Here is a 26,202-nt window from a genome sequence, read left to right on the forward strand (position 1 = left end):
CTAACTCACATAGCCAAATCCCCGTTCCAGGATATTACATCTAATTCATATTGACTAATTCATATTGACTAAAGCTGTCAATATACTGTAGATGAAGTGAGATGTTTTTTTTCCTTTGGTAATGGATTCTTAGAACACACAGAATTACACACAAGTTGTAAGCCTGAGGGAGTGGACTGGCCTATATACAGCCAGCCAGGCAAATGCAGTGTTCCACATTTGTACAATGAGCAGAGTGCAAACCGCTACAGTCAGACTCAGACCCATCTGCAATCTACAGTAATTAAATCAGTAAAAAGTAATTTTACTTCCCACTTGTTTCTCCAGCCGATTTATTCTAAATAATTTGCCCTTTAATTTAATGGAACATGCATTGTAATGGAATGAGACTGCAGTCTAGGGGCGGACAATAATATGGTTTGCTATTTTTGTCAACTTGTTTAACTGTTTTTGAAGTAACTGTTTGATTACTCTCCCGGAAAAGCAGTTGACATATAGAACACATGCAAATATTTCTGTCTGAATCCTCAGCTTGGAGGTGCTGCCTGTGTCAGGATGAAGGCTTGTTTATTTTACATCACATCTCCTGTTTTGCCTTCATTACTCAGAGCTAGAGCCTGTGAAATTGGATGTGGGCCGTGCCAGGCATGTGACTGTTTGCAGCGGCTCTGTCTTTCACATTCAAGTTCACATTAGGGCCAAAGCCTGCCAGAGAAACTGGCAAGTGCACGGCAAAAGTGTTCTGATGCATGAGCAGCCTAATTTTCCTCGGTCAGATAAAGCAAATTACGGTTGGCATTGGCTAATTAAAGATGAAAAATCCACAGGTAAACAATGTCTCTCTATGTAAACAGAGCACAGTGGATCTCCTGTCATACAGTTTAACTTCGGTATTAGAGATCAAGAGATGGGGTAGAAAATCAAAGTGAAGAGAACGTGACATAACCAGTGGTGTCGTCTGATGGGGGGGCTGTCCAGCAGAGCAGAATATGACCCACTTATTTGATTTTTGATATGCCACTTGTGTTTGGTTGGTTGCTAATATTGGAAAGGAAAGTCATATTAGTAGCCTACTGATGCATCTCAAAAACGCCTTAAATCCATAGACTGTACAAGAATAGGTTTACATCCGATGTATTCCATAGTTTTCCAACAAATACTGTACATTGTCATAGACGTCCTAATGTGGAGTTCATGTGTCTAGTAGTCCATTTTCCAGTTTGTTGCATGTACCCATGAGAGGAATACATTTATTTTTGTGTTCACCTGATACCTGTGTTTAACATTAACATTATGATGTCTTTTCTCTTTTACAGTATTTGACATCAGAACAACAACAAGAGGAGACATGTCCTCTGTTTAGGGTACTGTACTGAAAGGTCAGAGGATAAAATAACATATTGAATCAGATGAAAGGCTATGGTTGGGATTCCTCTCGGTCTCTGAACTTCCTATAAACTCCTCTGGTAAATTAGCTGGACTTAATACAGTGCCTTCAGAAATGATTCAAACCCCTTGAATTATTCCACATTTGTTGTGTTACAGCCTGAATTCAAAATGGATTACATATATTTTCTTCTCACCTATCTACACACAATACCCCATAATGACATTTTAGCAAATGTATTGAAAATAAAATACAGAAATATCTAATTTACATTAGTATTCACACCCCTGAGTGAGTACTTTGTAGAAGCATCTTTGGCAGCGATTACAGCTTGAGTTGTCTTGGGTATGTCTGTATCAGCTTTGTACATATGGATTTGGGAATTTTCTCCCATTCTTCCTTGTACATTTTCTCAAGCTCTGTTAAGTCAGATGGGGAGTGGCTGTGAACAGCAATCTTCAAGTCTTTCCACAGATTTTCAATTGGATTCAAGTCTGGGCTTTGGCTGGGCCACTCAAGGACTTTCACATTCTTGTTCAGAAGTCATTCCAGCATTTCTTTGGCTGTATGCTTAAGGTCATTGTTCTGTTGGAACGTAAATCTTCACCCCAGTCTAAGGTCATTTGCAATCTGAAGCAGGTTCTCATCAAGGATGTGCCTGTATTTGGCTCCATTCATTGTTCCCTCAATCCTTACCAGTCTCCCAGTCCATGCAGCTGAAAAGTATCCACGTAGCATAATGGTGCCACCACCATGCTTCACGGTAGGGATGGTGTTAGATGGGTGATGAGCTGTGCCTGGTTTTCTCCAGACATAGCGCTTTACATTCAGGCCAAATAGTTAAAATGTTGTGTCATCAGACCACAGAGTCTTTCACTTGCCTTTTTGCAAACTCTAGGTGTGCTGTCATGTGCCTTTTTCTCAGGAGTGGTTTCCGTCAGTCCACTCTCCCATAAAGCCCAGATTGATGAAGTGCTGTAGAGACTGTTGTCCTTTTGTTCTCCCATCTCAGCCAAGGAACTCTGTAGTTCTGTCAGAGTGGTCATTGGGTTCTTTGTCACCTCCCTGACCAAGGTCCTTCTTGCCAGTTGCTCATTTTGGTCAGATGGCCAACTTTTGGACAGAGTCTGGGTAGTTCTATATTTTTTCATTGAAGACCACTGTGCTCTTGGACATTTTAAACACTCTATAAATTGTTTTTTACCCTTCCCCAGATATATCTCGGAGATATACGGATAGTCCCTTGGACTTCATGGTATAGTTTTTGCTCTGACATGCACTGTCAACTGTGGGACCTTAGACAGGTGTGTTTCCTTCTAAATCATGTCCAAACAATCGAATTGGCCACAGGTGGACTCCAATCAAGTTGTAGTGACATTTCAAGGATGACCAAATGAAATTGGATGTATCTGAACTACATTTTGAGTGTCATAAAAAAGGGGTGTGAATACTTATTTAAATGTTATATTTCTGTATTTCATTTTCAATACATTTGCTAACATTTCTAAAAACATGTTTTAACTTTGTCATTATGGGGTATTGTAAAATATATTTACTCCATTTTGAATAGAGGCTGTAACACAACAACATGTGGAATAAGTCAAGGGATGTGAATACTTTCAGAAGGCCCTCTATGTTCCTTCACCAAAGTGCTCTGGACAAAAAAAAATCAAATGTTCACTTTCCATGAAAAAGTATTTCATTGTTTCTGCAGATAAGATGAAAGAGCTGACCACCAGGTTGTTCTTGACAGTTTAATAACTTAGACAAAATGTGTTCCTTTTTACCATTTATCTCATCGCTGGCAGTGCCCCGGATTTCAGGAGTGGAGGCCTCAGGCTGATACACTAATGTTCAGTATCATGTATTCCACTCCAGGTCTTGACAGACTGAGACTGAGATACTTGGGAAGGATTCTTAAAAAGGCTTTTAACAAGTATCCTGGCTCGTCTGTACAACCATACCGGTATTCAATATAGAAATATATATATTCTTAAACAAAATGGCATAAATGAAAGTCAAATGTCAAGGCATATTTCAGTGGCAAAAATATGTTATATATTTTATCAGTAGTGCTGCCAGGAAATATCCTGGAAATGCCAAAACTGCAAGGGGTAAAGATCCCATTAAGAGGTAAGGTAAGTGCATGCATATTTGTTTCAGTTTATATGTATGCTATAGTATGTATGAGAGGGAGAGGAGCACCAGAAGTGCTTGCCCTGTCTCAATAATTCAATAGAAACAACAGAGTAGATGTGTCTTGTGAGATACTGCCTCACACTTTTGATTAGCACATCAGCATGAGAGCTGGCTGTACCGTTGGATGCAGATACTGCTGCGTTTCAGCAAGGCCAGAAACAGGGTGGCGGCATTGCTTGCCAACATGTTTTTCAGCAGCCAGACAAATGGACAAAAGTAAGCCACAGGTGTGTTCTATCAGGGCCCTTGTTTGGTTACACAGCTCAAAGTAATCACTCGGTTGTGCCTGTTCTTCAGAAGAACACAGCTCTCATATCTGTTCTGGGGAGACAACAGAGAGCATAATAAAGAAGTCCTGAAGTAGTCCTCCATGTAAGCAATTGAATCCACCTAAGGCATGGTAATAATGAAATGGCACTGTTATAATTATTCACAGATAGTTTAAGTCGGATCATAAGCTCTCATCCATTTATATGCAGATGATACAGTCTTATACTCAGCTGGCCCCTCCCCGGATGTTGTGTTAAATGCTCTACAATAAAGCTTTCTTACAAGCTTTCTCTGCCCTTAACTCCAAAACAAAGGTTATGTGGTTTGTAAGAAGAATGCCCCTCTCCCCACAGGTATGATTACTACCTCTGAGGATTTAGAGCTGTCCTTCTGTCCTTCTGTGTACTTCTCTCAGCACATATCAAAGCTGCAGGCTAAAGTTAAATCTAGACTTGGTTTCCTCTATCTTAATTGCTCCTCTTTCACTCCAGCTGCCAAACTAACCCTGATTCAGATGACCAACCTACCCATGTTAGATTACGGAGGCGTAATTTATAGATTGGCAGGTAAGGGTGCTCTCGAGCGGCTAGATGTTCCTTATAAGACACATTGAATCACATACAGTATGCAGCTCAAAAGTTGTCATGAGATTAAGTCCAAGGCAGAATGCTGCTTTATAACAAAGGTTATTAGCATTGTCAGTGTGTCCAAAAGAGGGCAGCTCAAGGCTGTGTTTTCTGTTTTTGTTTTCCTTTGGAGATGTGCAGCAGAAACACTGTTGACATGAGCCTCATCACTCTAAGGCTATTTACTCTGAACGCTCCCCAGCTTCAGATGATATGATGACCTTGCAGCCTCTAATATGTTGCTTCCTGGCAGAAGGAAGGCACAAATTGTCCTCCACGCCATTTCTCAGTATTTTTTAATAGAGGAGCAATTGTAAGGATGCATTCATTGTTTGGAACAACATAATTTCCCTCTATAATTCATGCAACATCCTCTAATGGAAGAGAATGTGCCACTTCATGGTACAGTTCCATTTGACAGCAAGATGCACTCACAATTTAGCTCTAATTGCAGATGAATACCTACAGCAATGCAGTACAACTACCACTGTGTATGCTATAATAATGAGACGATCTCAGTATATTATAGAAGTTGGAGAGCCATTTTATCCTGTACTAGCATGCTGGTAACTTCAGGGAGCTAAGGTGCTGCAGCACAAATTAATATTAATGGTAATTTGATTCCAACATCCGTGTGTCTTCAGCTGCAGAATATCCCACAGGCAAACTGTCAGTGCTTAGAGAGCGGCGCAAATTAGCCTGGCAATTTTAATTAGCGAGGTTCTGCTTTCTCAAAAAGCCCACCGTCTCCCTCTTCCTTTTGATGAGATATCGACTATGCCCATGCTGTAGAAAAATTACAAAAAGGTAAAACTGTGAGTCACAAAAGGAGGAACTGTATGCATGGGAGAGGCAGTAGACTGTGTTGTTACCAGTTTCCGTGTGAATCTAAGAACATTTTGGTGGGGTAATTAGAGTGACCAAGCTTCAAAAGACTCCTGATAAGAGGAAGTACTGTAGCCTATAGCATGGAGAGGACATAAACTAGGTCTGGTTGTACTGCTGCTCATACCAGCTCACAGGTTTATATGATCACGATTCAGTGTGAAGCCAGTGTTACATTGCTACGTTTTGAACAGGTTATACATGCATGACTATCTAAATAGCTATTTGTGAGGAAGAGGCATAGCTAAAAAACAGATCATAGTCAGTGAAACCAGAAATAACCAAATCATATATATATATATTTTTTTCAATACATTTAAAAATGATAAATTACTGTATTGTATAATACTGTAGTGTAGCATGATTTTGTGCCAGATCAAAGTCAAATGTTCAATTCAGTGAACTGATTCAACCCCCTTTGGGGACTGCAGGTTCCTAGATTACCTTCAGGAACTTTAGGTTGGCCGCCCTATACGTTCTCTCAATCAGGGGCCCACAGGGACAACTTATTATTGTCATGTCAGCCTGAGGTCCATGTGACTTGACTGACAACATGTCTGACAAAACAGAAAGACCATGAGGACCAACCTCATTACAGCTTCTCTACCTACAGTGCTGTATACGGCTACTGCAGACCTGGGTCATATATGCATTTCTTCCATTTCAATTAGCCTTGAATTCTCTACTTATCCATAATTACCACAATGTAATCTGTTTGATTGTTATGACCAAACTACACTGAACAAAAATATAAACACAACATGTAAAATGTTGTTCCCATGTTTTATGATCTGAAATAAAAGATCCCATAAATGTTCCATATGCACATATGCATGTTTACATCCCTGTTAGTCAGCATTTTTCCTTTGCCAAGATAATTCATCCAACTGACAGGTGTGGCATATCAAGAAGCTGATTAAACAGTATGATCATTACACAGGGGCACAATGTGCTGGGGACAATAAAAGGCCATTCTAAAATGTGCAGTTTTGCCATGTAACACAATGCCACAGATGTCTCAAGTTTTGAGGGAGCATGCATTTGGAATGCTGAACTGCAGGAATGTCCACCAGAGCTGTTACCAGATAATCTAATGTTAATTTCTCTACCATAAGCCGCCTCCAACATCGTTGTAGAGAATTTGGCAGTACGTCCAACCGGCCTCACAACCGCAGACCACGTTGTATGGTGTCATATGGGCGAGCAATTTGCTGATGTCAAAGCTGTGAACAGAGTGCCCCATGGTGGCAATGAGTTTATGGTATGGGCAGGCATAAGTTACGAACAACAAACACAATTGCATTTTATCAATGGCAATTTGAATGCAGAGTTACTGTGACGATATCCTGAGGCCCATTGTCGTGCCATTCATCCGCCACTATCACCTCATGTTTCAGAATGATAATGCACGGCCCCATGATAATGCACGGTCGCAAGGATCTGTACACAATTCCTAGAAGCTGAAAATGGCCTGCATACTTACCAGACATGTCATCATTGAGCATGTTTGGGATGCTCTGGATCAACGTGTACAACAGCGTGTTCCAGTTCCCGCCAATATCCAGCAACTTCGCACAGCCATTGAAAAGAAGTGGGACAACGTTCAACAGCCTGATCAACTCTATGCGAAGGAGAGGTGCCGCGCCTCATGAGGCAAATGGTGGTCACAGCAGATACTGACTGGTTTTCTGATCCAAACCCCTACCTTTATTTAAAGGTATCTGTGACCAACAGATGCATGTCTGTATTCCCTGTCATGTGAAATCCATAGATTAGGGCCTAATTTATTTATTTCAATTGACTGATTTCCTGACATGAACTGTAACTCAGTAAAATCTTAGAAATTGTTGCATGTTGCATTTATATTTTTGTTCAGTATATTTGAAGATGTTGAGACTTGTTTGAAAATGTAGTACATGTAGCTATCTGTACTATGTTAGAGTTTCCTTCTTATCCATGCAAAAGTTAGATTTCATTTTAAGCCAGTTCAGTACACTGCTGCCATTCCCTAAGGTGGTGCCCCAGACTTACTGTATCTATAAATATGGTTACTGGGCTGCATTCCCCCAGTTGCACAGCTCTTTTATGCATACTGCTGTACCCCTTAACATGGCCTGCCACAGCACTAAGACATCCACCATGTCCAGATCCAGCATGGAGCGCTGCTGGTGGTGAGCACTGCACTGACTGACTGAATCACATCAGCTTTAGCCTCCGCCTCAGATAGCTAACCCTCCGTGCCTGTTATGTCCCCAGGTCAGCCTGAACGTCCCTAAACATCCTTGGCCAAGACACTGACATTCTGAACTGTGTTTGCTAGAGATATTATTACAACAAAGGCTTGGAGTTTTTCTCATCAGTTTGTGTGGTAAGTATAACACAACCTAAACAGCCTATTCAAAATACACAGAACAGTGCTGAAAAGATGTGGATGTCTGATGGCAATACTCAATCTGAATGACATTATGTAAACTAGATGACATGCTGAAACAGGAAAGTTGGAAACACATAATCGTCTAGAATGTCATTGTATGCTGTAGCATTAAGATTTCCTTTTACTGGAACTAAGGGGCCCGAACCATGAAAAACAGCCCCAGACTATTATTCCTCCTCCACCAAACTTTACATTCTGGCAGGTAGTGTTCCCCTGGCATCCGCCAAACCCAGATTCGTCTGTCGAACTGCCAGATGGTGAAGCGTGATTCATCACACCAGAGAATGCGTTTCCATTGCTCCAGAGTCCAATGGCGGCGAGCTTTACACCGCTCCAGACGCTTGGCATTGCACATGGTGAACTTAGGCCTATGTGCGGCTGCTCGGCCAGCAAAACCCATTTCATGACACTCCCGACGAACAGTTATTGTGCTGATATCGCTTCTAGAGGCAGTTTGGAACTCGGTAGTGAGTGTTGCAACCGAGAACATACCATTTTAAAGCGCTACACGCTTCAGCACTCGGCGGTCCCGTTCTGTGAGATTGTGAGCAGTTTTTGCTCCTAGAAATTTTCACTTCACAATAACACCACTTACAGTTGACTGGAGCGGCTCTAGCAAGGCAGGCATTTGACAAACTGACTTGTTGGAAAGGTGGCATCCTATGACGGTGCGATGTTTAAAGTCACTGAGCTCTTCAGTAAGACCATTTTACAGCCAATGTTTGTCTATGGAGATTGAATGGCTGTGTGCTTGATTTTATACACCTGTCAACAGCAGGTGTGGCTAAAATAGTAAAATCCACAAATTTGAAAGGGCGTCCACATACTTTGTACATAGTGTATATGTGCCATATGGTCCAAAGACAACAGACAGTTTTAAGTTTAAGATGTTTTCCTTTTCCATTTCCACTAGATTTTATCATCTTCCTAATCACAAAACAGCACTGAGTGCCATAGCAGACACTTTTCCCCCTGGGCCCTTGTCTGTCCCTCCTCTCCAACAGATCAGCAGCTGCTTACAGGGAGGCTGCCCAGCATCGTTAGGTAAGGAAGGTAGGTGACTGAGCCAAGGAGGACAGCACCTTCCTGCTCGTCTGAATCTCGTATTTTACATATCATTAATTCTGAATTGCTAATAAAAAGGTCTGTGAGCTTATTGACAGCTTTTTATCGCCTCAATTATTTCATGTCTTGCTTGGCTTGCAATAACCTATACAATTATTCATAAGTTAGCTACCACTATGTTGCCTTGCTACTGTGCCACAATACTCTTGCCAAGCTGCTGAAGCAACTGAAATTTACTGAAACGTTTCAGGTAGGTTATGCATGTTTGGTTATGAATAGAGGGATCATTTGTTGCCTTCTGCAGGTCTTTCATCAGATCCTTGTTATCACTGTGCTGACATGAAGATTGCACACTTGGCTATGTGTGGAGAAACAGAGATATAAGGCTTTAAGTGCTGGTGGGCGAGTCTCCTCTCTGCCTAAGTGCTACATGTTATTTCTGTTTCACAAGGAGGCATTTTATTAAGCCCAATAAAGTAATGGACTGCTATGGGAATTGTCACTTCTTCAGGGAAATGTGCAGTATGAACATGGTACAAGATGTAGTAGAAGCTGACATAAAATATTTATTTGGAAGTACTCACTGAATCAGTTTTTTTCAGTGCAAAAAACAGCACACTCCCCACAGCCAATAGTAATAGGGGTTTTCTGTCACTTTGTTTGTTACTGTGCATGTGTCAGTGTCTCAAGTGTAATAACAAATAAAGCCCACTGAGACTCACATGACATCATCTGCAATGTCAGGCATCGTTACTGGACAGCAATGCCCTCTGCTGTTTGAAAATGTTGCTGCAGGTGGAAATGGGAATGAAATAGAAGAGTTGAATCCAGAGTACTTGTGTTTATCTTTTTAACCTTTATTTAACCCTTATTTTACCAGTAAGTTGACTGAGAACTCATTCTCATTTACAGCAACAACATGGGGAATAGTTACAGGGGAGCGGAGGGGGGATGAATGAGCCAATTGGAAGCTGGGAACAAGCCATACGACTCCTGAACATCTAATCAAATGGCTACCCAAACTATTTGCTTTGCCCCCCCCCCCCTTTTTACACTGCTGCTACTCTCTGTTATCTCTGCATAGTCACTTTAATAACTCTACCTACACGTACATATTACCTCGACTAACCGATGTCCCAGCACATTGACTCTATACCAGTACCCCCTGTATATAGCCTTGCTATTGTCATTTTACTTCTGCTCTTTAATTATTTGTTACTTTTATTTCTTATTGTTTTTTATTTTTTTTACTGCATTGATGGTTAAGGCTAATAATTTCACTGTAAAGGTCTACACCTGTATTTGGCGCATGTGACAAATAATTTGATTAGGTGGCCATGATGGTATGAGGGCCAGATCAGGAATTTAGCCAGGACACCAGGGTTAACACCCCTACTCTTACGATAAGTGCCATGGGATGACAAAAAATGACCAGGGGAAAAAGTGACTCCTACTGGCCCTCTCCTACTGGCCCTCTAATCGACCTGGCCCGGGTATCCTGGAAGGATATTGACCTCATCCCGTCAGTTGAGGATGCCTGGTCATTCTTTAAAAGTAACTTCCTCACCATCTTAGACAAGCATGCTCCGTTCAAAAAATGCAGAACTAAGAACAGATATAGCCCTTGGTTCACTCCAGACCTGACTGCCCTCGACCAGCACAAAAACATCCTGTGGCGAACTGCAATAGCATCGAATAGTCCCCGCGATATGCAACTGTTCAGGGAAGTCAGGAACCAATACACGCAGTCAGTCAGGAAAGCAAAGGCCAGCTTTTTCAAGCAGAAATTTGCATCCTGTAGCTCTAACTCCAAAACGTTCTGGGACAATGTAAAGTCCATGGAGAACAAGAGCACCTCCTCCCAGCTGCCCACTGCACTGAGGCTAGGTAACACGGTCACCACCGATAAATCCGTGATAATCGAAGACTTCAACAAGCATTTCTCAACGGCTGGCCATGCCTTCCTCCTGGCTACTCCAACCCTGGCCAAAAGCTCCGCCCCCCCCCCCCCCCCCCCCGCTGCTAATCGCCCAAGCCTCCCCAGCTTCTCCTTTACCCAAATCCAGATAGCAGATGTTCTGAAAGAGCTGCAAAACCTGGACCCATACAAATCAGCTGGGCTTGACAATCTGGACCCTCTATTTCTGAAACTGTCCGCCGCCATTGTCGCACCCCCTATTTCCAGCCTGTTCAACCTCTCCTTCGTATCATCTGAGATCCCCAAGGATTGGAAAGCTGCCGCGGTCATCCCCCTCTTCAAAGGGGGAGACACCCTGGACCCAAACTGTTACAGACCTATATCCATCCTGCCCTGCCTATCCAAGGTCTTCGAAAGCCAAGTCAACAAACAGATCACTGACCATCTCGAATCCCACCGTACCTTCTCCGCTGTGCAATCCGGTTTCCGAGCCGGTCACGGGTGCACCTCAGCCACGCTCAAGGTACTAAACGATATCATAACCGCCATCGATAAAAGACAGTACTGTGCAGCCGTCTTCAACGACCTGGCCAAGGCTATCGACTCTGTCAATCACCATATTCTTATCGGCAGACTCATTAGCCTCGGTTTTTCTAATGACTGCCTTGCCTGGTTCACCAACTACTTCGCAGACAGAGTTCAGTGTGTCAAATCGGAGGGCATGTTGTCCGGTCCTCTGGCAGTCTCTATGGGGGTACCACAGGGTTCAATTCTCGGGCCGACTCTTTTCTCTGTATATATCAATGATGTTGCTCTTGCTGCGGGCGATTCCCTGATCCACCTCTACGCAGACGACACCATTCTGTATACTTCTGGCCCTTCCTTGGACACTGTGCTATCTAACCTCCAAACGAGCTTCAATGCCATACAACACTCTTTCCGTGGCCTCCAACTGCTCTTAAACGCTAGTAAAACCAAATGCATGCTTTTCAACCGGTCGCTGCCTGCACCCGCACGCCCGACTAGCATCACCACCCTGGATGGTTCCGACCTAGAATATGTGGACATCTATAAGTACCTAGGTGTCTGGCTAGACTGCAAACTCTCCTTCCAGACTCATATCAAACATCTCCAATCCAAAATCAAATCGAGTTGGCTTTCTATTTCGCAACAAAGCCTCCTTCACTCACGCCGCCAAACTTACCCTAGTAAAACTGACTATCCTACCGATCCTCGACTTCGGCGATGTCATCTACAAAATAGCTTCCAATACTCTACTCAGCAAACTGGATGCAGTTTATCACAGTGCCATCCGTTTTGTTACTAAAGCACCTTATACCACCCACCACTGCGACCTGTATGCTCTAGTCGGCTGGCCCTCGCTGCATGTTTGTCGTCAGACCCACTGGCTCCAGGTCATCTACAAGGCTATGCTAGGTAAAGCGCAGCCTTATCTCAGTTCACTGGTCACGATGGCAACACTCACCCGTAGTACGCGCTCCAGCAGGTGTATCTCACTGGTCATCCCTAAAGCCAAAACCTCATTTGGCCGCATTTCCTTCCAGTTCTCTGCTGCCTGCGACTGGAACGAATTGCAAAAATCTCTGAAGTTGGAGACTTTTATCTCCCTCAACAACTTTAAACATCTGCTATCTGAGCAGCTAACCGATCGCTGCAGCTGTACATAGTCCATCGGTTTATAGCCCACCCAATTTACCTACCTCATCCCCATACTGTTTTCATTTATTTACTTTTCTGCTCTTTTGCACACCAGTATCTCTATTTGCACATGATCATCTGATGATTTATCACCCCAGTGTTAATCTGCTAAATTGTAATTATTCGCTCCTATGGCCTATTTATTGCCTACCTCCTCATGCCTTTTGCACACATTGTATATTTTTTTCCTACTATGTTATTGACTTGTTTATTGTTTACTCCATGTGTAACTCTGTGTTGTTGTCTGTTCACACTGCTATGCTTTATCTTGGCCAGGTCGCAGTTGCAAATGAGAACTTGTTCTCAACTAGCCTACCTGGTTAAATAAAGGTGAAATAAAAAATAAATAAAATAAAATAACACCACTGGTCTCCCATCCAGGGACCGTCCAGGACCAACTCTGCTTAGCTTCAGAGGCAAGCCACCAGTGGGATTACATTTGTTATTATACTATAGATCAGTACATACATAGTTGTGTTAGTATTTGCCATGATCCAAAGTTGTTTATGGGCATTCCACTCAATCAGATGGATTGGTAGTCCTCTAGAGATACAGGCCTAATCAGAATAGACAGTCCTACATTGATTATGTCAGAAATGTTCATCATTATAGTACTAGCATGCAGAGAAAAGAGAAGACTATTCATGTCAATCTGTGTACATATACATGACAACACCAATACATAAATTAAAGTAATTACAGTGTCAGTGAGACCCGTAGTTAAACATACACTGTGATAACAATAACCTGACAGAGAGGGAGGACACTGGAATAAAAAATGGAACCCCTAACTGCATAGGATACACGTTATGTCAGGGCTCCTCTTTGCACCAAACCAAACAATGCTTTAGAGCTGCTGGAGTCTGATGAGGACACTGATGAGGACACTGCTGGGCAGAAAATACATTAAATCAGTCTTCTTGCTGCTGTACAGCCTTCTGGGAAGAAAAAATAATAAATCACCCTGCATTTCCTACACACTCACAAACTCGCACTGCCTTTACGCTGGCCAAAATAACCTTGCATCTAGCACATCACCTACTTACTGATGGTAAATACTGTAGATAGCTTGGTTATCTTAGCACTTCAACAACAGGGTTTGTTTTGTGCCTCAGACAGATATGCTTGATCGAGCCTCAGCTCCAATTAGTGCTGAATAAATGTCATGACACTAATGGTGTTCTGTAAAAGGAAAACAAGAAAAGATGATTGCTAGGGACACAAGCAGGAACTAGGGTTAAACAAATTACATTTATTCAATTTCTCATCATAATCATGAATGCCTACATAAACCTGTGTATTTTTATCTTCTGCATTCCAGGTTGTTTTTCTGGTTGGTCACTACTTTAGCCAGCTACTGCAGCTTCATAATGGATATAGAATTGAACTTAGAAAGGGACATAGCTACTTTCATAACACTAAATGTAATCACTAAATTGAACATCTCTTCCATTTACAGTAATAACCAGACGATGGCAGCTGCTGATTGGCTGTGAATATTGAGGTCACTTTAAGTAAGAGCCATCTGAACATCTCACAATCTGCTCCTGATTCTCTGGAATGAGTTCTTTATTGTCATGACCTCTCCATTCCTAATGGAGCACACACCTCATTTTCATGAAATGCTTTTTAGGTTCTAAGTGCTTTCAAAACAGCACTTCAAAATATTACATTATGTCGTCACACAAAACAATACACAGCTTTGTCCAAGAAGATGCTGATTCATGTCTTTATAAACACAACCAATAGCAAGACTACAAAACCATCAGCAGAGGTCAATCTCCTTTCTCCAGTACTACAGTTGAGAGCACTTAGGGTCATAACTCAGCCTGTTATTTAGTCTTCTTCAGTGGAAGGCAGCACGCGGTTTTGATCGAGGCTATCCATTCATTTGATTTTCCTGTCATGCTCCTCCTTGCTGTGTGGCCCTGGGAGAAAACACATTGACTTATTGATTAGACTGAGAGCACAGGCCACATGCCCGCCTACCTTATATGAACTCATCAGTCCGTCAGCTTCTCCCCTGGCCGTAGCCTGCCAGCCAAAGGTGAGGAATGGTATCTCACTGGTATAAGCTAGAGAACATTACTTTACTATTCAGCGCTAATTAACAGTAAGAAAATTCATGAAATCTTACAAAAGCAAACAAATCAATCCAATGCATTTCATCTTGGCCAATCAAGACCTCAAGTCATGCACCTTCAAAGTGGGAACATTGCTGTTGTGTCAACAGTGTTATTTAATAAAGAGTCTGAGTTACATAAGTATGTAATGGAATGTCATAAACAAAGATTTGAAACTTGAAAAGTTCCATTTCAAAAGATAAATGGATTGTTCAAAATTTGCAGTGAAAGCAAAAAAGTTCCCAGTACTTTTTGCAGAAGATCATTTTTGTGAGTTGTCTCTTTTGGCTCTGGACTGTCCCACCCCGTCCCTCGTCCTCCTCTACATCGTCCTCTGAGCTGAGGACCACTGAGTCTAACAGGGAACACACAGAACAGTTCAATGGTTATTACTATGTGTCTATAGATATGTTATCTGTAGTCAAATTACAGTTTCATTCTGTTTTATAAATGTGTTATAAATAGTGCCTTCAGAAACTATTCACACCCCTTGACTCTTTCCACATTTTGTTGTGTTAAAGCCTGAATTTAAAATGTATTGAGATGTTGTGTCACTGGCCAACACACAATACCCCATAATGTCAAAGTGGATATTTTTTTACAAATTAATAAAAAATATAAAATTGAAATGTCTTGTGTCAATAAGTATTCAACCCCTGTCATGGTAAGCCTAAAATAGTTCAGGAGTAAAAATGTGCTTGACAAGTCACATAATAAGTTGCACGGACTCACACTCTGTGTGCAACAATAGTCTTTAACATGATTTTTGATAGACTACCTCATCTCTGTACCCCACACATACAATTATCTGGAAGTTCCCTCAGTTGAGCGGTGAATATCAAGCACAGATTCAACCACAAAGACCAGGGAGGTTTTCCAATACCTCGCAAAGAAAGGCCCCTATTGGTAGATACATAAAAAAGCAGATATTAAATATCCCTTTGAGCATGGTGAAGTTATTAATTACACTTTGGATGGTGTATCAATACACCCAGGTGCTACAAAGATACAGGCGTACTTCCTAACTCAGTTGCCAGAGAGGAAGGAAACCACTCAGGGGTTTCACCATGATGCCAATGGTGACTTTAAAACAGTTGCAGAGTTTAATGGCTGTGATAGGAGAAAACTGAGGATGGATCATCAACATTGTATTTACTCCACAATACTAACCTGAAATGACAGAGTGAAAAGAAAGAAGTCTGTACAGAATAAAATTATTCCAAAACATGCATCCTGTTTGCAATAAGGTACTAAAACACATCACTGAGTACCACTCTCCATATTTTCAAGCATGGTGGTGGCTGCATCATGTTATGGGTATGGTTCGGCAAGGACTAGGGAGTTTTTTAGGCTAAAAAGAAACAGAATAGAGCTAAGCACAGGCAAAATCCTAGACGAAAGCCTGGTTCAGTCTGCTTTCCAACAGACACTGGGAGACAAATTCATCTTTCAGAAAGACAATAACATAAAACACAAGGCCAAATATACACTGGAATTGCTTACCAAGACAAAAATGAATGTTCCCGAGTGGCCTAGTTACAGTTTCCACTTAAATCAGCTTGAAATATATGGCAAGAATTGAAAATGGCTGTCTAGCAACGATCGACAACCAACTTGACAGAGCTTGAAGAATTTTTAAAATAATAATCCAGGTGTGCAAAGCTCGTAGAGACTTACCCAGAAAGACTCACAGGTGTAATCACTGCCAAATGTGATTCTAACATGTATTGACTCAGGGGTGTGAATTCTTATGTAAATTAGATATTTCTGTATATTATTTTTAATAAATTTGCAAAAAATGCAAAAAACATTTTAACTTTGTCATTGTATGTAGATGGGTGATAAAACATATTTAATCCATGTTGAATTCAGGCTCTAACACAACAAAATGTGGAATAAGTTCAGGGGTATAAATACTTTGTGAAGGCACACTACTTGTATAACATAATAGAAGAGGGTATTCAAATGAAGAGGCAATGTGACAATATGGTGTGTAGGTGGAAGTTACCTCCGGTCTGTAGCTTGTCTTTGGCTTTCAGAGTGTTGTTCTTCCCTGAGGGTCTCTGCTGCTGCTGCTCCTCCAAGGCCACAGAAGTCTGCAGGGCTGTGGTCCGAGCGGCCTTATACTCACTCATCAGACCCTTCTCACGCCTGGGGACAGTCGTCTGTTGTCAGTTTGACAAAACAATAGCAGAACATTTCTTAACATGGTAAACTTGCAATTAGTCTCACGGGGTCATCCTTCCAAATCTCGTCTCGTTGACTCTTTTGCATTTAAATGGCATTCAACCCTAGCATTTGATTGGCTCTGTGTAGAAAATGACGTTCCCCCTCAGGAGAGAAATGTGTTTGTTTTTCATTTTATCTTGTTCTGTCTATCCCTCTTTTCCTACATTTAAGTCATTTAGCAGACGCTCTTATCCAGAGCGACTTACAAATTGGTGCATTCACCTTATGATATCCAGTGGAACAACCACTTTACAATAGTGCATCTAACTCTTTTAAGGGGGGGGGGGGGGTTAGAGGGATTACTTTATCCTATCCTAGGTATTCCTTAAAGAGGTGGGGTTTCAGGTGTCTCCGGAAGGTGGTGATTGACTCCGCTGACCTGGCGTCGTGAGGGAGTTTGTTCCACCATTGGGGTGCCAGAGCAGCGAACAGTTTTGACTGGGCTGAGCGGGAACTGTACTTCCTCAGAGGTATGGAGGCGAGCAGGCCAGAGGTGGATGAACGCAGTGCCCTTGTTTGGGTGTAGGGCCTGATCAGAGCCTGAAGGTACGGAGGTGCCGTTCCCCTCACAGCTCCGTAGGCAAGCACCATGGTCTTGTAGCGGATGCGAGCTTCAACTGGAAGCCAGTGGAGAGAGCGGAGGAGCGGGGTGACGTGAGAGAACTAGCGAAGCTTGAACACCAGACGGGCTGCGGCGTTCTGGATGAGTTGTAGGGGTTTAATGGCACAGGCAGGGAGCCCAGCCAACAGCGAGTTGCAGTAATCCAGACGGGAGATGACAAGTGCCTGGATTAGGACCTGCGCCGCTTCCTGTGTGAGGCAGGGTCGTACTCTGCGAATGTTGTAGAGCATGAACCTACAGGAACGGGTCACCGCCTTCCTACCATGTCAGACAAAAGTTTTAATAGCCTATGCAGCGTTATTTTTTGTTGTGCAATATCATGGGTAAGCTCTAACAATCGTCTTTCAGCTTGAACATTTTGATTTCTACTGGTGTGGGCGTTTAATACTGATTGGTGGTGCGTAACAAATGTTTTAATGAGAAGCAGCACCCTCTGCTGTGCTAACATGGCATAGGTAATTGGCACCTCCCTGTGGCAATGGCAGATGCATCCTGTTTCAACAAAATGGAGGAAAGACATCCTATGAAGGGATGCATTGAGACAATCTCACAGAGGCTGTTCCCTGTTCCTCCTCACCTCCCTGGCCACCCTCTCCAGGTCCAGTTCAGTTGTTCTGTCCTGCAGGCTGTGCTGGAACACACTGGACTGGTACTTCTCCTTCACCTCCTGCTCCAGAGACGAGATCTGAAACAAACGGACACACAATAGACTCATGGATGTTTCGAAAATATTCCTTATCACAATTCGCCTATGAATAGACTGAACATTATTTTATAGTGGATGGTCATTTGTCTGTTTGAAAAATATATAAACCTCTTAAAGGAACATACTGTACAATTGAGTGAAGTTTGTCCTTTTCTCCCCTCAGTTCAATGTCCTTTGAGCGAAGCTGGACCAACAACATGAAGACCTTCTCTCTCCAGCGGCGCAGAACCCGAGTGCCTTTAGGCCCGGCCTTCAAGAGAGGGTCTGACCTAGTCTGTGGACATGACTAAGCCTTTACTTAACCCTCAGAGCTCTTAGATAGTCATACACATGGGGGAATGGATATTAATAAAATATCTGACAAAAATAAGTGGATTTTACATCAGCTATGGCACTGTTAACAATTGATCACTTACCTTCTCAATCCCCTCCTCCTCTTGTAGGGCCAATATGTCGTTCACAGAGTTGAGTCTGACCGTCATAAACTCTGTTGTCACCTGCAGAGCCTCCTTCTCCAGCTTCTATAGAGGAATTCAGATTAGAATACTGGAGACTACTTATTATATAGTAATATGCAAATATGCTCATACCATACATTCATATTAAATCAGCCAAGATACACCTTGTTCTACAGGCAACACTTTATTTGCTGGAGGAACAACCAATTTCTCTGCTCAGTTAAAGCACCAACTGTCCTTTTCCTTGTGTGTTTCCTTAGAGCAGGGGTTACCAAACTTTTTCACTCAAGCCCCCCTTCCAGCATTGGGGAACATCCCACACCCCCTGTGTGTGCCACGTCTATTTCTATGGGCACAAGCACTGTTCACAAAAACAACTGTTCACACCCCTCTTGTTGGCAGAGAGAAAATGTTGCCGTTTTAAAGCTAATTCTCTTCCAATTCTACATACATTTTGCCATGTGTCAAATGTGTATTCATGTGATATTTGATTGACTCAAGCATTACTACAAATTCTATGGGCTAAAAGTAACAACATGTGGGGTCTGAATACTTTCTTTAAAAAGGTCTAATTGGGATGTTAAATTGATATGCAGCATGTTTGCTCAATTGTTCAGAAAGAAATTCAAACAATCTGAAGAGGTCTTGTTACCTGCGTTTCATGTTTCCTGTTGGATTTATCCAGTTGCTTCTTTAGTTTCTGCATTTCCTGCTTGACTTCCTCCCAAGCCTGCAGCCTAGCTGTCTCAGCTTCCCTGGTCAGCCTCTGGGCCTCCTGTCTGCTCCTCTCCACTTCACTCCTCAGCCTCTCAACCTCCCCAGACTCCCTCTCCAGCTGCATACCACAGACAGCAAGCATTGTGTAATACAAAGTTAATGGAGTACATAAAGAGGTTTGAATGGAAACCTGGGAGCAGGGAATTGATATTTAAACAATAAATGGGGTGAGCCTCCTGGGTGGCGCAGTGGCCACCAGAGATTCTGGGTTCGAGCCCAGGCTCTAATCGCAGCCGGCCGCGACCGGGAGGTCCATGGGGCGACGCACAATTGGCACAGCGTCGTCCGGGTTAGGCCGGCAGGGCTATCCTTGTCTCATCGCGCACTAGCGACTCCTGTGGCGGGCCGGGCGCAGTGCACGCTGACACAGTCGCCAGGTGTACAGTGTTTCCTCCGACACATTGGTGCGGCTGGCTTCCGGGTTGGATGTGCGTTGTGTCAAGAAGCAGTGCGGCTAGGTTGGGTTGTGTTTTGGAGGACGTGTGGCTTTCGACCTTTGCCTCTCCCGAGTCCGTACGGGAGTTGCAGCGATGAGACAAGACTAACTACTACCAATTGAATACCACGGAATTGGGGAGAACAAAAAGGGCTAAATAAATAAATGGGGTGAAGCAGTGATTCACAAAGGCAGTCATTGGGGACTACAAGCATAACTGGCGAGGCTGGTGAGGCTACACCATTTTTTTGGACAGTCAATATACAGTTTTGCAATCATGCCATTGTTGCTGTTGGTAGATGCAAACCAACTGAAATTTCCCCCAGTTACTATCACATATAAAACAGAGGTGAGCTGGGTTGAAAATAAACAAAAACAGAGTTCTTGTGAATAACTGTTACTTGGGTGCTGAGGCTCTCTTTTTCCTCTCTCTCTTTTGAACCAGCGACTTGGCTGAGCTCAGTCATACATAACTCCTCCCACATCGCCTTCATTTAATGACTCTGCCTGCAATACAAGATGTAAGGAGGGAGGGAATATCACTGGCAAAACTTTATTTCAATTAGGCCTACTTCAAATAGAAGCAGGATACACATTTGTCAGTAAAATATTCAATATTGAATGAGGCATGTAACATCTAGGCTACTTACACAGTGTACAAAATATTAAGAGCACCTTCCTAATATTGAGTTGCACCCCCCTCACTCTTTTGCTATCAGAACAGCCTCAATTCATCAGGGCATGGACTCTACAAGGTGTCGAAAGCGTTCCACAGGGATGCTGGATGTCCTTTGGGTGGTGGACCATTCTTGATACACACGGAAACTTGTGTGAAAAACCCAGCAGCATTGCAGTTCTCGACACAAATCAGTGTGCCTGGCACCTACTACCATACTCTGTTCAAAGGCACTTAAATATTTTGTCTTGTCTTTTGTCTTGCCCATTCACCCTCTGAATCATAGCATGGCGCTGACAGAGATCGCTTCGAGTTCTGAGGAAACTATGCAGTATTTCTTTTTTTTATGTATTATTTCTTACATTGTTACCCCAGGAAATCTTAAGTCTTATTACATACAGCCGGGAAGAACTATTGGATATAAGAGCAACGTCAACTTACCAACATTACGACCAGATAAACGACTTTCCCCGAAGTGGATCCTCTGTTCGGACCACCACCCAGGACAATTGAGCTAATTCCAGTAGGCGATCCAAAACAACGATGCCGCAGAAGGGGCAGACAAAGCGGCTACCTGGCCAGGCTCCATAGACGTGCACGTCGCACATCACTCCCGAGTATACTACTAGCCAATGTCCAGTCTCTTGACAACAATGTAGACGAAATTCGATCAAGGGTTGCCTTCTAGAGAGACATCAGAGATTGTAACATTCTGTTTCACGGAAACATGGCTCTCTCGGGATATGTTGTCGGAATCAGTTTAGCCACCGGGCTTCTCCATGCATCGTGCCGACAGAGATAAACACCTCTCTGGGAAAAGGAAGGGCGAGGGTGTATGCTTTATGATTAACGACTCATGGTGTAATCATAACAACATATAGGAACTCAAGTCCTTCTGTTCACCCGATCTAGAATACCTTACAATCAGGTGCCGGCCATCTTACCTACCAAGATAATTCTCGTCAGTTATAGTCACAGCTTTGTACATTCCCCCTCAAGCAGACACCAAGACAGCCATCAAGGAACTTCACTGGACTATATGCAAACTGGAAACCATACATCCTGAAGCTGCATTTGTTGTAGCTGGGGATTTTAACAAAGCAAATTTAATAACAAGTCTACCTAAATCCTTCCAGCATATTGATTGCGCTACGTGCATGCGCAATACCCTCGACCACTGCTACTCTAACTTTCGCGATGCATACAAAGCCCTCCCCCGTCGTGGTCGGCAAATCCGACCACGACGCCATCTTGCTCCTCCCGTCTTATAGGCAGAAACTCAAACAGGATGTACCAGTGACGAGAACCATTTAACTCTGGTCCGACCAATCGGAAGCCATGCGTCAAGATTGTTGTTCTTTGAGGCTGACGGGAACATATTCCAGTCCGCATGATCAAAACATTGACCTATATGCTGACTCGGGGAGTGCGTTTATAAAGAAGCGCATTGGAGATGTTGTACCCACTGTGACTATTAAAACCGTGGATGGATGGCGGCATTCGCTTAAAACTGAAAGCGCAATCCACCACATTTAACCATGGAAAGAGGTCTGGGAATATGTCTGAATATAAATAGTGTAGCTATTCCCTCCGCAAGGCAATAAAACAAGCGAAATGCCAGTACATGGACAAGGTGGAGTCGCAATTCAATGGCTCAGACACGAGACGTATGTGGCAGGGTCTACAGGAAATCACAGACTACAAAAAGAAATCCAGCCACGTCACGCTTCCAGACAAATTAAACACCTTCTTTGCCTGCTTTGAGGATAATACAGTGCCACCGTCGCAGCCCGCGAACATGGACTGCGCCCCCCCCTCCCCTCCCCTCCTTCTCTGTGGCTGACGTGAGTAAAACATTTAAACCTGTTAACCCTCGCAAGGCTGCTGGCCCAGACAGCATCCCTAGCCGCGTCCTCAAAGCATGCGCAGACCAGCTGGCTGGTGTGTTTACGGACATATTAAATCGCTCCCTATCCTAGTTTGTTGTCCCCACATGCTTCAAGATGGCTACCATTGTTCCTGTACCCAAGAAGGCAAAGATAACTGAACAAAATGACTATCACCCTATAGCACTCACTTCTGTCATCATGAAGAGCTTTGAGAGACTAGTCAAGGATCATATCACCTCCACCTTATTGGCCACCCTAGACCCACTTCAGTTTGCATACCGCCCCAACAGGTCCACAGATGACGCAATCGCTATCACACGGCACACTGCCCTATCCCATCTGGACAAAAGGAATACCTATGTAAGAATGCTGTTCATTGGCTACAGCTCAGCATTCAACACCATAGTACCCTCCAAGCTCATCATCAAGCCTGAGGCCCTGGGTCTCAACCCCGCCCTGTACAACTGGGTCCTGGACTTTCTGACAGGCCGCCCCCCCCCAGGTGGTGAAGGTAGGAAACAAAATCTCCACTTCGCTGACCCTCAAGGGTGCGTGCTCAGCCCCCCCCCCCCCCCCCTGTACTCCCTGTTCACCCACAACTGCGTGGCCATGCACACCTCCAACTCAATCATCAAGTTTGCAGACGACACAACAGTAGTGGGCTTGATTACCAACAACGATGAGACAGCCTACAGAGAGGAGGGGAGGGCATACGTAGTGTGGTGTCAGGAGTTGACCTCCTCCTTTTCCGCAGCAACCAGTGATCCGGGTCAACAACATCAACGTAACAGTTTAGCTTCTGTCCCTCTCCTCGCCCCTACCTGGGCTCAAACCAGGGACACTCTGCACACATCAACTTCCGCCTCCCACGAAGCATCGTTACCCATCACTCCACAAAAGCCACGGCCCTTGCAGAGCAATAACTACTTCAAGGTCTCAGAGCGAGTGACGTCACCGATTGAAACGCTATTAGCGCGCACCCCGCTAACCAGCTAGCCATTTCACATCGGTTACATATGCAGCTCGGCCATCGCTCATCCATATACTTACATCTACATATTCTCATTCACCCCTTAAGAGTTGTGTGTATAAGGTAGTTGTTGTGGAATTGTTAGATTATATGTTAGATATTACTGCACTGTTGGAACTAGAAGCACAAGCACTTCTACACTCGCATTAACATCTGCTAACCATGTGTATGTGACAAATAAAAATAAAAAAAATTTTTTTTATTTTTTTTATTTCACCTTTATTTAACCAGGTAGGCTAGTTGAGAACAAGTTCTCATTTGCAACTGCGACCTGGCCAAGATAAAGCATAGCAGTGTGAACAGACAACACAGAGTTACACATGGAGTAAACAATAAACAAGTCAATAACATGGTAGAAAAAAAAGAGAATCTATATACAATGTGTGCAAAAGGCATGAGGTAGGCAATAAATCGAATAATTACAATTTAGCAGATTAACACTGGAGTGATAAATCATCAGATGATCATGTGCAAGAAGAGATACTGGTGTGCAAAAGAGCAGAAAAGTAAATAAATAAAAGCAGTATGGGGGGTGAGGTAGGTAAATTGGGTGGGTAGTTTACAGATGGACTATGTATGTATTTGAATGGCACACATACACAATCCATGTCTCAATTGTCTCAAGGCTTAAAAAACCTTCTATAACCTGTCTCCTCCACTTCATCTACACTGATTGACATAGATTTCTCAAGTGACATCAATAAGGGATCATAGCTTTCCCCTGGAATCACCTGGTCAGTCTATATGCCATGATGATAAATCACTGCTCACCTCTCTCTCCAGATCTGATGTAGGGGGTGGAAGAAGCAGGTTCGGTGTTGTCAGCTCGGCTGCCCAGAACAGGGCTCCGGGCAGCCGAGCGGAAATGGAGGAAAACTCGCCTCCCTGCGGACCTGGCATCCTTTCACTCCCTCCTCTCTACATTCTCCTCTTCTGTCTCTGCTGCTAAAGCCACTTTCTACCACTCTAAATTCCAAGCATCTGCCTCTAACCCTAGGAAGCTCTTTGCCACCTTCTCCTCCCTCCTGAATCCTCCTCCCCCTCCCCCCCCCTCCTCCATCTCTGCGGATGACTTCGTCAACCATTTTGGAAAGAAGGTCGACGACATCCGATCCTCGTTTGCTAAGTCAAACGACACCGCTGGTTCTGCTCACACTGCCCTACCCTGTGCTTTGATCTCTTTCTCCCCGATCTCTCCAGATGAAATCTCGCGTCATGTGAAGGCCGGCCGCCCAACAACCTGCCCGCTTGACCCTATCCCCTCCTCTCTTCTCCAGACCATTTCCGGAGATCTTCTCCCTTACCTCACCTCGCTCATCAACTCATCCTTGACCGCTGGCTACATCCCTTCCGTCTTCAAGAGAGCGAGAGTTGCACCCCTTCTGAAAAAACCTACACTCGATCCCTCCGATGTCAACAACTACAGACCAGTATCCCTTCTTTCTTTTCTCTCCAAAACTCTTGAACGTGCCGTCCTTGGCCAGCTCTCCTGCTATCTCTCTCAGAATGACCTTCTTGATCCAAATCAGTCAGGTTTCAAGACTAGTCATTCAACTGAGACTGCTCTTCTCTGTGTCACGGAGGCGCTCCGCACTGCTAAAGCTAACTCTCTCTCCTCTGCTCTCATCCTTCTAGACCTATCGGCTGCCTTTGATACTGTGAACCATCAGATCCTCCTCTCCACCCTCTCCGAGTTGGGCATCTCCGGCGCGGCCCACGCTTGGATTGCGTCCTACCTGACAGGTCGCTCCTACCAGGTGGCGTGGCGAGAATCTGTCTCCGCACCACGTGCTCTCACCACTGGTGTCCCCCAGGGCTCTGTTCTAGGCCCTCTCCTATTCTCGCTATACACCAAGTCACTTGGCTCTGTCATATCCTCACATGGTCTCTCCTATCATTGCTATGCAGACGACACACAATTAATCTTCTCCTTTCCCCCTTCTGATAACCAGGTGGCGAATCGCATCTCTGCATGTCTGGCAGACATATCAGTGTGGATGACGGCTCACCACCTCAAGCTGAACCTCGGCAAGACGGAGCTGCTCTTCCTCCCGGGGAAGGACTGCCCGTTCCATGATCTCGCCATCACGGTTGACAACTCCATTGTGTCCTCCTCCCAGAGTGCTAAGAACCTTGGCGTGATCCTGGACAACACCCTGTCGTTCTCAACTAACATCAAGGCGGTGACCCGTTCCTGTAGGTTCATGCTCTACAACATTCGCAGAGTACGACCCTGCCTCACACAGGAAGCGGCGCAGGTCCTAATCCAGGCACTTGTCATCTCCCGTCTGGATTACTGCAACTCGCTGTTGGCTGGGCTCCCTGCCTGTGCCATTAAACCCCTACAACTCATCCAGAACGCCGCAGCCCGTCTGGTGTTCAACCTTCCCAAGTTCTCACACGTCACCCCGCTCCTCCGCTCTCTCCACTGGCTTCCAGTTGAAGCTCGCATCCGCTACAAGACCATGGTGCTTGCCTACGGAGCTGTGAGGGGAACGGCACCTCCGTACCTTCAGGCTCTGATCAGGCCCTACACCCAAACAAGGGCACTGCGTTCATCCACCTCTGGCCTGCTCGCCTCCCTACCTCTGAGGAAGTACAGTTCCCGCTCAGCCCAGTCAAAACTGTTCGCTGCTCTGGCACCCCAATGGTGGAACAAACTCCCTCACGACGCCAGGTCAGCGGAGTCAATCACCACCTTCCGGAGACACCTGAAACCCCACCTCTTTAAGGAATACCTAGGATAGGATAAA

At 44.1% G+C, this 26,202-nt stretch overlaps 2 long non-coding RNA genes across 2 annotated transcripts; both read right to left on the reverse strand.

The window, feature by feature from the left end:
• Nucleotides 1-14,214: 14,214 nt before the first annotated feature.
• Nucleotides 14,215-14,974, reverse strand: LOC139536671 (uncharacterized). The gene is made up of 2 exons (XR_011667378.1): nucleotides 14,876-14,974; nucleotides 14,215-14,431 (listed from the first exon to the last, which is right to left on the reverse strand). It is a non-coding gene; the product is annotated as an uncharacterized lncRNA (long non-coding RNA).
• Nucleotides 14,975-16,640: 1,666 nt separating this feature from the next.
• On the reverse strand, nucleotides 16,641-18,453 carry LOC139536672 (uncharacterized). Its single transcript, XR_011667379.1, has 3 exons — nucleotides 18,309-18,453; nucleotides 18,055-18,162; nucleotides 16,641-16,791 (listed from the first exon to the last, which is right to left on the reverse strand). It is a non-coding gene; the product is annotated as an uncharacterized lncRNA (long non-coding RNA).
• Between the last annotated feature and the right edge of the window lie 7,749 nt (nucleotides 18,454-26,202).

Source organism: Salvelinus alpinus, chromosome 13 (assembly GCF_045679555.1).
Source record: "Salvelinus alpinus chromosome 13, SLU_Salpinus.1, whole genome shotgun sequence".
Lineage (NCBI taxonomy): Eukaryota > Metazoa > Chordata > Actinopteri > Salmoniformes > Salmonidae > Salvelinus > Salvelinus alpinus.